The 13,859-nt window shown below is 38.9% G+C and overlaps 1 protein-coding gene across 12 annotated transcripts in view; it reads right to left on the bottom strand.

The window, feature by feature from the left end:
* The window catches only part of AGPS (alkylglycerone phosphate synthase), a 203,268-nt gene that overhangs the window by 108,356 nt on the left and 81,053 nt on the right, over positions 1–13,859 (bottom strand). The window contains exon 3 of one of the 12 annotated variants that reach the window (XM_057318832.1): positions 4,252–4,297. The exons of 10 other annotated variants lie outside the window; for them this stretch is intronic. The gene's annotated coding sequence lies outside the window, so the exon portion shown is untranslated. Of the gene's footprint in view, positions 1–1,450; positions 1,583–4,251; positions 4,298–13,859 lie in introns of those variants that run through there. One more of the 12 variants, XM_057318831.1, reaches the window with a different exon arrangement.

Here is a 13,859-nt window from a genome sequence, read left to right as displayed (position 1 = left end):
TCTTTCTTTCTTTCTTTCTTTTTTTTTTTTTTTTAAGATTTATTTATTTGTGAGAGACAGAGAGAGAGAGCTCAAGTGCATGCACGTGGGGGCAGGGACAGGGGCGAGGGACTGAGAGACTCTCCAGCAGACTCCCCACCCAGCATGGAGTCTACTGCTCGGCCTGATCTCACAACACTGAGATCATGACCTGAGACAAAACCAAGTTCAATGCTGGATTTCTAACTAACCATGCTCAGTATCAGAAAAATTCAAATTAATCCCATATGTAGTACAATATGTATAAGTAAAAAAATCCTTATTATCAGGTTGTGTGCTTAATTACCTCAAAACCCAGAAAACCTAAAGGAAGTGATGAAAGTGAAGTAAAAAAGTGTTGAGAAAGATACCAAGAATTTGATCAATAAAACAAATATATCCCTGAAAAGATCTGCTACAAAAAAATTCCTATAATTGAAATAACAATCCTACTAACTTCTTTTATTAAAAAAAAAAATTGAGGGGCGCCTGGGTGGCACAGCGGTTAAGTGTCTGCCTTCGGCTCAAGGTGTGATCCTGGCGTTCTGGGATAGAGCCCCGCATCAGGCTCCTCACTAGGAGCCTGCTTCTTCCTCTCCCACTCTCCCTGCTTGTGTTACCTCTCTCGCTGGCTGTCTCTCTGTCTGTCAAGTAAATAAAATCTTAAAAAAAAAAAAAAAAAAATTGAAGCGGAGTTACCATAAGAAATAGATGGGGCTAATGAGGGGAGAAAACTACAGAATATTAATCCTAAATTTATCTAAAATGGACACCTTTTAAAATAAATGTAAGTATCATATCTAGTCTACAGGTCCTACAAATATTTCTTTTCTTTTTTTTTTTAAGATTGTATTTATTTATGGGGCGCCTGGGTGGTGTCGTTAAGCGTCTGCCTTCAGCTCAGGGCGTGATCCCAGCGTTCTGGGATCAAGCCCCACATCAGGCTCCTCCGCTAGGAGCCTGCTTCTTCCTCTCCCACTCCCCCTGCTTGTGTTCCCTCTCTCGCTGGTTGTCTCTGTCAAATAAATAAATAAAATCTTTAAAAGAAAAAAAAAGATTGTATTTATTTAGTCAGAGAGAGAGAGAGAGCACAAGCAGGGGGAGCAGCAGGCAGAGGGAGAAGCAGGCTCCCCACTGAGCAAGGAGCCTGACGTGGGACTTAATCCCAGGACCTGGGATCATGACCTGAACCAAAGGCAGACACTTAACCTAACGCTGATCTACCCAGATGTCCTTATAGAATTATTTCTTAAAAACTCAATAGCAAAACTATATATAACTATTTACAATGCTTACTTCCTCAGTCTAACAGTGCAACTAATTTCCTTTTGTTAACCTAAGCAGCTTAGTTATAAGTACAATAATTTATGTACACTATAAGAGAAAGCCCCCTTATAAAAAAAGAATAGAAAAAAATTTTTTAAAAAGATACAGAGGCAACTCAGTGGTTCAGTCGGTTAAGCTTCTGATTCTTGATCTTAGCTCAGGTCTTGATCCCGGGGTGAGTTCAACCCCTGCGTTGGGCTCCACCCTGGGCTCCACCCTGGGCTGCTTGTGGAGCCCACTTAAACAAACAAACAAACAAATAAAAGACATGGATAAATTATCATCACTTAATACCACTACAAATATCACGGTTCCAAGACTGTTAAAACATTTGACTTAGAATAGATAGATGTCATCAGGCTTTGATGACTTGACACCATCAAAACATCTGAATCACAGAATACATCCTCTTGCCCAGATATAAAACTCACCAAGCGAACTCCTCTAATTACACTTTATTTTCTACTGAGAAAAAGAAGTGAACTGAAATGGACAGGAGGTTTGATAATTATATTTTTTCACCATGAATTAGTGCATTGACATTCTAATTAACTTTGGTCACTAATGAGAATAGTTTACACAAGTCAAACTACCTAAATATGATGGACTCCAGGACCCTGACAAGATCAGGTTGCTGGACGGTTCAACAAGATACTATCCCTGCCCTCTAAACAGTGTACCTTCTCCTTGCAAAACCTGCACAAGATCATGCAACACTTTAAACTTCAATATGAATTTCAATCTGCCCTCAAAATCCCCATTATAAGTTTCAAATAGTTAGCTGCCATAATAAAAATTTGGCCCTTCCATGTAATAAATTATTAATCAACTTTCTAGTTTCTTCCAGTGTGATAGTGTAAAATGGATTAAATATAAGATTTATGACAGAGAAACTTGTTAGCAAGAACATGGAGAAGAGGAACCCAAATGCATTACTGGTAAACTACTCCACAGAGCAATCATGCGCGAAGTTTTCATAGGTAATACCATTTCAATGACCCAGCTATACAACTCCTCAGTATATATTCAGGAGAAATTCACACACAGTTCCATAAGGGAACAACTTTGATATATTCCCTGGAGCATTATTTGTAAGAGTAGCTAGAGGTATCACTAGAGGAATGAATACGTATTAAGTAAATTTGGTGAAATAATATGCAGCAACCAAAAGCAGTGACGAAGATAGATATATATACAGAGACATGAAAAGATTTTTTAAACAGTGGCGAACACAAAAGGAGAAAACAATAAGATCTATAGCATAATACTATTTTTTTTTAGTTCATGGCATTTGTCTATGAACAAATGTGAGGCCTTTCTTATTTTTTTGTTTATATTTTCCTCCATCCATCTCTGATTCCTAATCCTATCTGCCCCCTTCTATGGACATTCATGAATGTTCTTGAATATATGTGCATATGTTTAAAGTAAAATATGCTACTTTGTGTGTATATTTTTAATTTGACTAAATAGTATTATGCTATTCTATTAGCGTTTTATTAATAACATTGTTATTATGCAAATGCAATGGACTAAAAAAGTATGACTACCACAACTCTGCATCTGAAGCAAATACGCTGCTCAGCCCTTGAATCTCAGTGCAGTTCCTCTGTTCTAAAAAAACAATTCTTTCTTTCACATATACATAGATACTCCATGATGGTTTGTTATAAAACCCACTGTTGGATTTCTTAGCAATCCCTACAAATTTTCTTTAAATAACAGATTCATAATGAATCAGCTTCAAATATTCAGCAAGTCAAATATATACTTAATTTCCTAGAGTCAACTTTTTAGTTTATAAGAAACTGGCACTTCACTGAAGAAACTTCTTAAAACCTGAATTCAAGGGTCAAAAAATGTGTCCCCAAAGTTGAAATCCTATTATACTTGCTATGAATCAATGAATGAAAGAAAAAGGAATATATAGCCATGGGGGGGGGGGATCTTATAGACCGAGGCACAAAGCAGCAGCCAAAGAAGGGAAGACTGGGGCAAATAAGGCAAGGTCAGCTTTACCCCTTGGCAGAATAATCTGGTACTAACTACTCACTGCAGGCTCCTGGGATGTCTTCCCTTACCCCCCAAACTTTTCTTACACCAAATTCTACCAACTGGAAATTCATTATTGTTTAAATAAACTCTTTGAAAATAAAAATACATACCATTAGTCACTCATACCCATAGTAGTATATATTCCAAATATTTTGTGCTAGGGCAGGCATGTTATATAAGCACGTACTCACACAAGCTTGGTATCTGCCATTCCAAATGCCTGGAAAGACACAACTGTCCTGTCCTTTACCTTTATGTCTGGGTCTATGTAGTGAGGAAATAGTCCTAATCCGTATCAGAGAGTTGTCTTGGCAAAAGACAAAGAACAAGGATATACCCTTCCCTTGACCACGTTGAGCTCCCTAATCCGTACTTTAAATTTCATGTTTTATTCCCTCCACTGTCCACTTGAAATCTACTCAATATGGCGATTCAGGCAGCGAATTCCAGACTTTGTCTACTACCAGCTGGGAAAATGCCAATGTACTTTTATTGCTCCCTCCCTGCTTGCTAGTAATTGAAATAAGAATTATATCACAAGCTTATTATACTGACCAATTTGTAAGTGACCAAAAACATTTCTGGTACAGTCTTACATTTCTGCAAACAACAAAGGAAATTTGTCTCCAAAAATCTGTATGCCATTTTACAACAGAAACTAAGCTTCTGAGTTCCCTTTCTCAGCTGTTCAACCCAATAATCTTGACAAGACCCTAAAGAAGCCAAGACTAAAATCCATACCTGCTTGATATACATAGTATTCCTGCTTGTAACAAGTGGGGTTTTTCTATTTAATATAATAGTAAACATCAGCCCCTTCTACTTTAAATGACAGGTAGCTGGAATTGTTACCTTTGCTTCTGGCAAACCCACAGGAAAAAAATGAACCCCACAAAGTCTGGAGGGAGAAAAAAAAGAAATATTAAAATCATGGCCCAATCACAATCACATTAGAGGTTCCCAAACATCTTGGGAGTATAAAAATCACTTTGGGTATTCATTTTAAAAGCAGAGTTCTGGATGTCACTCTAGACCTAGCCAATAATTAGAATCTCTATAAGTGGGGGCTCAGAATACAAACATGTTAAACAAACACTGCCAGAAAATTCTAATGCTTGCCATCCACAGACCAAAATTGTGTAAGTACTGCCTTAAGGCATGAGGAAAAGTTGAGAGCAGAAGCCTCATCTGCTGAACAGCCACAAAGGAATACAAAGCCTTAATGAAAATGGTTTATCAAGTTACTCTCACCCAAACTCTATCAAAATCAGAAGGGACTGGAACTGCTGGGGTTCGAGAAGGGGACAACTTTAAATTCGCTGCACCACAGGAGAGGATGGACCTGAGGAGAATTCTGCAACAAAACAACAGGGCAGCAAGAGGGCAAAGTGAGCGCACTCACCATGTGGAAGACAGGGAAAGGCTGTGACAGGAAATGGAGATTTGGTTACATGACAGAAGAGGTAGACAGGTCTATACCCAAATTTTACAAAGGATTACCCCGTTAGGGGGAATGAAGGCTATACAGAGATAATACTTTCTGACCCAAATTTCAAGAAAGCCAAACTGTTACGGAAATTTTCCTAGCTGACACATGCTAAAGAGGTTATAAAGCATAAAAATTAAGATAATGGTTTATCAAATAACTTGCCTTTAGCACAATATGTTCATTCAAATTCCAGTTTATGTGTTCACCAAGGCCATACACCAAGTAGAGGCAGCAGTGGGACATAACTCCTAAGAGCCACAGAGAAGAGTTGGAAATGACAAGAAGCACAATGGTGACCACTGCGTGCACCATACTGACAATCAGCACACCATGCAGTACAATAAATTGCTAATTCTCTTTACTCTTTGGGTTCTTCCTTTTCTTCCTAACGCATAAGGTGTATTTATTAGAAATTTGTTCTCGATATTAAAATGCCATGGTTGCCACTGCCTATGCTTTCACCTTCAGACATTATTTCCGCACCAGATTCTTCTTACTCTTTCTATACAGTATACTGCATTAGTAGTAATACTGTATAATACTGTTAAGCTAAGGGTTTTATAATCGTTACCTCATTTCCTTTTCACATTAATGTATGTGAGATTAATGATATAGGTTTTATTATTCCTATTTAAAACATAGGAATGGGGGGGCACATGGGTGACTCACTGGGGCGCCTAGGTGGCTCAGTCGTTAGGCGTCTGCCTTTGGCTCGGGTCATGATCTCAGGGTCCTGGGATCGAGCCCCGCATCGGGCTCCCTGCTCAGTGGGAAGCCTGCTTCTCCCTCTCCCACTCCCCTGCTCGTGTTCCCTCTCTCCCTCTCTCGCTGTGTCTCTACCTGTCAAACAAATAAAATCTTTAAAAAAAAAAAAAAAAAAAACCAAACCCCCCCCCAAAAAAAAACCATAAGAATGGGGGAGCCTGGGTGGCTCAGTTGGTTAAGCACCTGCCTTCAATTCAGGTCATTACCCTGGGGTCCTGGGATCGAGCCCACAATAGGCTCCCTGCTTAGTAGGGAGTCTGCTTCTCCTTCTCCCTCTGCCCTTCCTCCCCACTTGTGCCTTCTCTCTCTTGCTTGCACACTCTCTCTCTCAAGTAAATAAATAAAATCTTAAAAAAATAAAAAAACAAAACATAAGAAAGATTTAGAAAGAGTCGGTAGCTTGTCCAGAGTCACACAAACAGCACACGACACAACTAGGATTTAAATCTTGGTCTTCTGGCTCCAACACTTCTTAATTACCAAGCTATGATTTCAATGCACTCACTGATTGCCACACGTGGAATACAAAGTATTACAAAAGCTCCGAGAATATAGTATTGATCTCTAGCTGAGAGGAGAAGGCTTCAATTCCAGTTGCTTTGAAAATTCAATAATCAGGCAGAAACAGAAAAGCACAAGGACTTTCCCATGCTAGTAAATAGCCCAAATTGGCTGAAGCATAGAGCATACGCAAGAAAGTCATGGAGAAGAGCAGCAGAAGAACTTTGCCAAATTAAGAGATTAAGCTTTATTACTTCAATAATCAATAGAGAGCAACAGGATTAAAACAGTATTTTCTACGTCTCACACTGCCATCAAAAGTAAAAATCTAGCAGCGTCCGCTTTAAAATTTTGCTACTCTCCAATGTGGATGAAATTCCAATTCTTTAACATAGCATACAATGTCTTTTGCATTCTGGCTCCAAACTACATTTTTATCTTCCTTAACAACTTTTCTTCCAGCCACAGTGGAAGTTATCACATTTCCTTATACCACCAAGACCTTTTTTGTCTGCCTTGGTACTTACACACACACACACACACACACACACACACACACACACATCCCTTGCCTGAAATACCCTTCTCCCTCTAGAAAACTCCTATTTATCCATCAAGAACCAGTCCAAAAGTTACTTTCCCTAAAGTCTTTCCTATCTTCCTCAGGAAGAATTAATGGCTCCCTCTGTATTACACTGATTATAGCACTTACTATGTCATGTCTTCTACATATCTGTCTATATATCTCCACTGGGCTGCTAATAAATTTTGCAACATTAGAATGTAGCACAGCACAGGCAGGTAGCAAGTACTCACACTTTCTCTGAACAAAGACTGGTCTGGTAATGGAATGGAGAATCATTTGAAGGAGAAAAAATAAAGGAAGACCAGAGTAGATGTGAGAAAATTAAGATTTCATCTAGGTTGGTGTCAATGGGAGAAAAACAAAAGTGTCTTGACAATCACAACTAACAGAATCTATCTGATCTGTCAACAGTCTGGATAAGGCAGAGGGAATGGAGCTCAGCAAGGCCTTATGACTGAGACACTGGCTTGAAAGGTACCTAAATAACAGAAATAAATAGAAGTAGTGGAGTACTGGGATTGAAGGCTAAAATAATAACCTTACACATACATACTAGATTGCAAAATTCAGCAAGACAGTCAGATGGAAATTATATATTATTTAAAATAATTAAAAATGTGAACATGGAAGTTGACAGTTAGAAATACTAATTTAAATGTTCCCCCTAATAGTGGTAAAAGCTAATACAGTCTGAGTAGATGAGGTTACTAAGAAAGAAAATGTAAAAAAAAGAAAAAAAAAAAGGACTAAAAAATTAATCTCAAGAATTTGTAAATTTAGAAAGCAGAAGGAAGAAAAGTCAGCAAAATCATGGCCAGAGGGTAGGAAGAAAACCAAGACAGTGTAATAACATGGGAGCTAAGGAAAGAGATATTAGGTACCAGGTATTGGGAACTGGTCAAGAAGATGACTAAGGATTTTATAATTAGGTTATTGACAGCTTTTAAAAGGGCTGCTTCAAAAGAGTGATATAGGCTGAAAACAATCTCAATAAATTATCTGACTGTGCTTTTAAGAAGCACGAAAAATCAACAAAGAAAAAAAAAGACTGATGAGATTCTGGGAAAATGGCTAAGTAGGAAGATCCTGAGCTCACCTTGTCCCAAAGACACACTAAGATAACAGCTACACAAGTGCGGTTATCTCTGAACCACCCAAAGACTGTCAGAACAGACTTTCCACATCAAAGTGGGTAGAAGAGGCAGAGACATAATTGGGAACCAAACTCTGATCCCCACCCCCACCCCTCCTGCTCACCCCTCCCTCCCATCCCCACCAATCCCCTCTCAGGAGACTAACCACAAATAGGGGGGACACCACAAGCACAAAGAAGTGAAAGGATCAGACACCACCCTAAACACTCCAGGTTTGGAGGCCCTTGGAAGACAAATCCCCATAATATCTGGCATTGAAAACCAGGGGGCTTAACTTAGGGAGTTTTTTCAATAAGCAGAGCTTAACTCTAGGTACTTAAAAAAAAAAAAGCAGCAGCATAGCTCTGGGAGACACCCAAAGGGAGATTAAAAAATAGTCCCCACCCTTAAAGGGCCAGCATAACAAATAACCTAGCAAGATACAGCATAGAAGCAGCAGTTTGAAAAGCGTCTGGATATACTGAAGAAGGTTTATTCACTAATCTCAGAAGTGCACTGGAGGGACAGGGATCCTTAGGAGATTTCCCCAAGAACAAAAATGGTGGTGGGCACCATTTCTCTCCCCTTACCCAAGCCTAGATAGCCAGACACTTGCAGGAACCAGCAAGAACACTCTCTACCTATCATGTTAGTACCAGGCACCCTATAAATGTTCTCCTTTGGATCCACCTCACCCAACCCGACCCACTCAACAGGTGTCCCTCCAAAGCAGTGCCTGCCCAGACTCTACCAGTAAGCAACCCCACAAGGAACAGTGCCACTTCAAAATGACTACTGTCCCAGGGCAGACAGAGAGGGGGAATATAACCACACACCAGTACGCCTGCAGTCCCAGCAGTGAACCTTATAGCTGGCAGTGCAGAAAATGTCCCCTTTTTTTTTTTTTTTTAAAGATTTTATTTATTTGACAGAGAGAGACACTAAGAGAGAGGAAACACAAGCAGGGGGAGTGGGAGAGGGAGAAGCAGGCTTCCTGCTGAGCAGGGAGCCTGATGCGGGGCTCGATCCCAGGACCCTGGCATCATGACCTGAGCCGAAGGCAGACGCCAACAACTAAGCCACTCAGGCGCCCTGAAAATGTGCCCTTCTGATTAGTTCTGGACTGGAAGAAAGCATCTGGTCTGATGGCCCGCCCTGCCCACAAATAAAAGCCTTTCAGGGGACAGTGTGGGGACAGCACCCTGCAGGTCAGTGTGAATACAGCCCCAGCAGACAGGCTAAGGGCAGGCTCCTGGTCTGACTGCTGACACTATCCAACCACAAGCAGCAGCTCCACACTGGCCCCTTAACAACATAAGGACCAAACCCTGCCCAGTGCACCCACAACAAGCAAAGTGGGCCAATGCAGCCAACTGGACTGAAGGCAAATGTGGCTCAGCCACAACAACAGGGCACACATAACCCACATAGGAGACACCCCTGAAGTGCCTGGTTCTGATAAACAAGGAGCACTGAGCTGCAGGGTACCACAGGATCTCTTCTTCATAAGGCCACTACTTTCTGGATCAACTGACATAGCTGACTTTCCTAATACACAGAAACAAACACAGAGAATTAGACAAAATGAGGAGACAGAAGACTGTGTCCCAAGTGAAAGAACAGGACGAAGCCACAACAAAAGAGCTAAATGAAATGGAGGTAAGTTAGGGGTGCCTGGGCGACTCAGTCAGTTAAGTGTCTGACTCTTGATCTCAGCACAGGTCTTGATGTCAGGTTTGTGAGTTCAAGCCCCACACTGGTCTCCATGCAAAGAAAGAAAGGAAAGAAAGGAAAGAAAGAAAGGAAAGAAAGGAAAGAAAGGAAAGAAAGGAAAGAAAGAAAGGAAAGAAAGGAAAGAAAGGAAAGAAAGGAAGGAAGGAAGGAAGGAAGGGAGAAAGAAAGAAAGAAAGAGAAAGAAAGAAAGAAAGAAAGAAAGAAAGAAAGAAAGAAAGAAAGAAAGAAAGAAAAGGAAAAGAAAGGAAGGAAAGAAAGGAAAAAAAGGAAAGAAAGGAAAGAAAGAAAGAAAAAAGTTATATGCCTGATAATGAATTCAAAGTAACAGTCATAAAGATACTGGACTTAAGAAATTCAGTGAGACCCTCAACAAAGAGATAGAAATATATATATATATTATATATATAATATATATTATATATATTATATATATAATATATATTATATATATTATATATATATAATGCACATATACACATGTGTATATATGTATATGTGTGTGTGTGTGTATATATATATATATATATATGTCAGAGATGAAGAACCGAATAACTAAAATTAAAAATACACAAAGGGGGGGGGCGCCTGGGTGGCGCAGTCGTTAAGAGTCTGCCTTCGGCTCAGGGCGTGATCCCAGCATTCCAGGATCGAGCCCCACATCAGGCTCTTCTGCTGGGAGCCTGCTTCTTCCTCTCCCACTCCCCCTGCTTGTGTTCTCTCTCACTGGCTGTCTGTCTCTGTCAAATAAATAAATAAAAATCTTTAAAAAAAAATACACAAAGGGACTCAGCAGATTAGAGGTGGCAGAAGAACAGATCAGCAATCTGGAAGACAGGGTAATGGAAAGTCACTAAACAGAACAGCAAAAAGGAAAAAAAAAAAAAAGAATAACAAAAACTGAGAATAGGTTAAGGGAACTCAGCCACACCATCAAGTATAGTAACATTCACATTATAGGGATCTCAGGAGAGGACAGACAGAAGGGGGCAGAAAACTTATTTGAAGAAATAATAGCTGAAAACTTCCCTAATGTGGGGAAAAAAACAGACATCCAGATCCAGGATGCACAGAGAGTCCCTAACGAGATGAACCCAAGGAGGTCCACACCAAGACACATAGTTAAAATGGCAAAAAGTACTGATAAAGAGGAAATCTTAAAAGCAGCAAGAGAAAAGAAAACAGTTACATATAAGGGAAATCCTACAAGACCATAAGCTGATTTTTCAACTGAAACTTAGCAGGCCAGAAAGGAGGTACATGATGCATTCAAAGTACTGAAAGGAAAAAAAAATGCAACCAAGAATAATCTATGCAACAAAATTACCATTCAGAATAGAGGGAAAAATAAAGAGTATCCCAAACAAAAGGAGTATATCACCACTAAACCAGACTTACAAGAAATGCTAAAGGGAATTCTTTGAGTGGAAAGAAAAGGCCATAATGAGGAGTAAAAAAATTGTGAAAGGAAAAAATTTCACAGGCAAATACAAATACATAATAAGAGCAGATTAAACACTTATAAAACTAGTATGCACAAAAGCGGTAAAGTCAATCACATCTACACAAATCAGTCAAGAGATTCACAAAATAAAAGGATGTAAAGTATGGCATCATATACATAAAACATGGGGAGAAGTAAAAATGTAGTGCTTTTAGAATGGGTTCAAACTTAAACAACCATCAACCTAATACATACCTCTATACAAATAAAATGTTATATGTGAACCTAAATGGTAACCAAAAATCAAAAACCTGTAATAGAAACACAAAAAATAAAGAGAAAGGAATTTTTTTCTTTTAGGGCACACGGGAGGGGCAGAGGGAGAGGGAGAGAGAATTCCTAGCAGTCTCCATGCTCAGCAGTCCAGAGCCCAATGTGGGGCATGATCCCACAACCCTAAGATCATGACCTGAGCTGAAATTAAGAGTCTGACACCTAACCAACTGTGCCACCCAGGAAGACACCTAACCAACTGTGCCACCCAGTCTGACACCTAACCAACTGTGCCACAAGAAAGGAATTCAAGCGTAACACTAAAGAAAGCCATCAAACCATAAGGAAAGAGTAGAAGAAGAAAGAAAGAGTCTGACACCTAACCAACTGTGCCACCCAGTCTGACACCTAACCAACTGTGCCACAAGAAGGCAGACACCTAACCAACTGTGCCACCCAGTCTGACACCTAACCAACTGTGCCACAAGAAAGGAATTCAAGCGTAACACTAAAGAAAGCCATCCAACCATAAGGAAAGAGTAAAAGAAGAAAGGAACAGAGAAGAACAGCAAAAACAACCATAAAACAAGTAACAAAATGGCAATAAGTACATACCTAATAATAATTACTTTAAATGTAAATGGAGTAAATGCTCCAGTCAAAAAACATAGGGTGAATTATACTGTTTTTTTTTAATTTAAAATTAAAAAAAAAAGACATAGGGTGACTAAATGGATAAAAAAAAGCAACCTTACTTCAGAACTAAACGCACATGCAGTGAAGGGATGGAAAAAACATTCACCAGGCATATGGGAGCAAATGAAAGCTGAGGTAGCAATATTTATATCAGGCAAAATAGACTTTAAAACAAAGACTGTACCAAGAGGCAAAGAACACTACCTAACAAAGAAAACAATCCAACGAGGGGACACAACAATTATAAAAGTATCTATGTACCCAACATGGAAGCACCTAAATACATAAAGCAACTATTAACAGACACAAAGGAAGAAACTGACAGTAATAAGATAATAGTAGGGGACTTCAACACCCCACCAACATCAATGGAGAGATCATCCAAACAGAAAATGAAGAAAATGCCTTAAATGACACATTAGACCAGATGGACCTAAAAGATATATTCAGAACATTCCACTCAAAAACAGAATATATATTCTTAAGTGCACATGAAATATTCTCCAAAATACATGTTAGGCCACAAAACAAGTCTTGATAAATTTTAAAACACTGAAATCGTACCATGCATCTTTTCCAACCACAACGGTATAAAACTAGAAACCACAAGAAAAAATACAGAAAGAGCACAAATACATGGAGGCTAAATCACATGCTGGTAAACAATGAATGGGTCAACCAAGAAACCAAAGAGGAAATTAAAAAAAAAAAAAAAAAGACAATGAAAATAAAAACATAACAGTCCAAAGTCTTTGGGATACAGCAAAAGCTGTTCTAAGAGGGAAGATTAGAGGATTACAGGCCTACCTCAAGAAACAAGAAAAAATCTCGAATAAGCTAACCTTACACCTATAGGAGATAGAAAAAGAACAAACCCCAAAGCCAACAGAAAAAGGAAATAATATAGATTAGAGTAGAAATAAATGAAATCGAGATTTTAAAAGCAATAGATCAATGAAACCAGGGGATGGTTCTTTGAAAAAATAAACAAAATTGGTAAATCTTTAGCCAGACTCATTAAAAGAGAGAGCATGCCTCAAACAAAATCAGAAGAATAAAAACCAACACCACAGAAGTACAAAGGATTATAAGAGATTATAAAAAATTATATGCCAACAAATTAGATAACCTAGAAGATATGAATAAATTCCTAGAAACATATAATCTTCCAAAACTGAATTAGAAAGAGATTGAAAATCTGAACAGAATAATTACTAGCAATGAAATTGAATGCATAATCAAAAGACTTCCAACAAACAAAAGTCCAAAACCAGACAGCTTCACAGGTGAATTCTACCAAAAATTTAAATAAGATGTAATACCTGTTCTTCTCAAACTATTCCCCCCCCCAAAAAAAAATACAGAAGAAGAGGGGGGCCTGAGTGGCCCAGCTGGTTAAGCGTCCAACTCTTAATTTCAGTCAGGTCATGATCTCAGGGTCATGAGATGGAACCCCACGTTGGGCTCCATGCTCAGTGGGGAGTCTGCTTGAGATTCTCTCTCCCACCTCCTCTTGCCCCTCCCCCACTCACACACACTCTCTTTAAAATAAATAAATCTTAAAAAAAAAAAAAAAAGGAAAAGGAAACCTTCCAAATTGATTTTACAAGGCCAACATTACCCTAAAACCAGAGAAAAACACTACCAAAAGAGAAAACAAGAGGCCAATATCTCTGATGGCACAGATGCAAAAATACTCAACAAAATATTAGTAAATCAAATCCAACAATACGTTTTAAAAATCATTCACCATGATCAAATGAGATTTACTGCATGGATGCAAGGGTGGTCCAATATCTGCAAATCAATTAACATGATACATTACATTAACAAGAGAAAGGA

Source organism: Ursus arctos, unplaced genomic scaffold (assembly GCF_023065955.2).
Source record: "Ursus arctos isolate Adak ecotype North America unplaced genomic scaffold, UrsArc2.0 scaffold_1, whole genome shotgun sequence".
Taxonomy (NCBI): domain Eukaryota; kingdom Metazoa; phylum Chordata; class Mammalia; order Carnivora; family Ursidae; genus Ursus; species Ursus arctos.
This window is presented reverse-complemented; position numbering and strand designations above follow the sequence as displayed.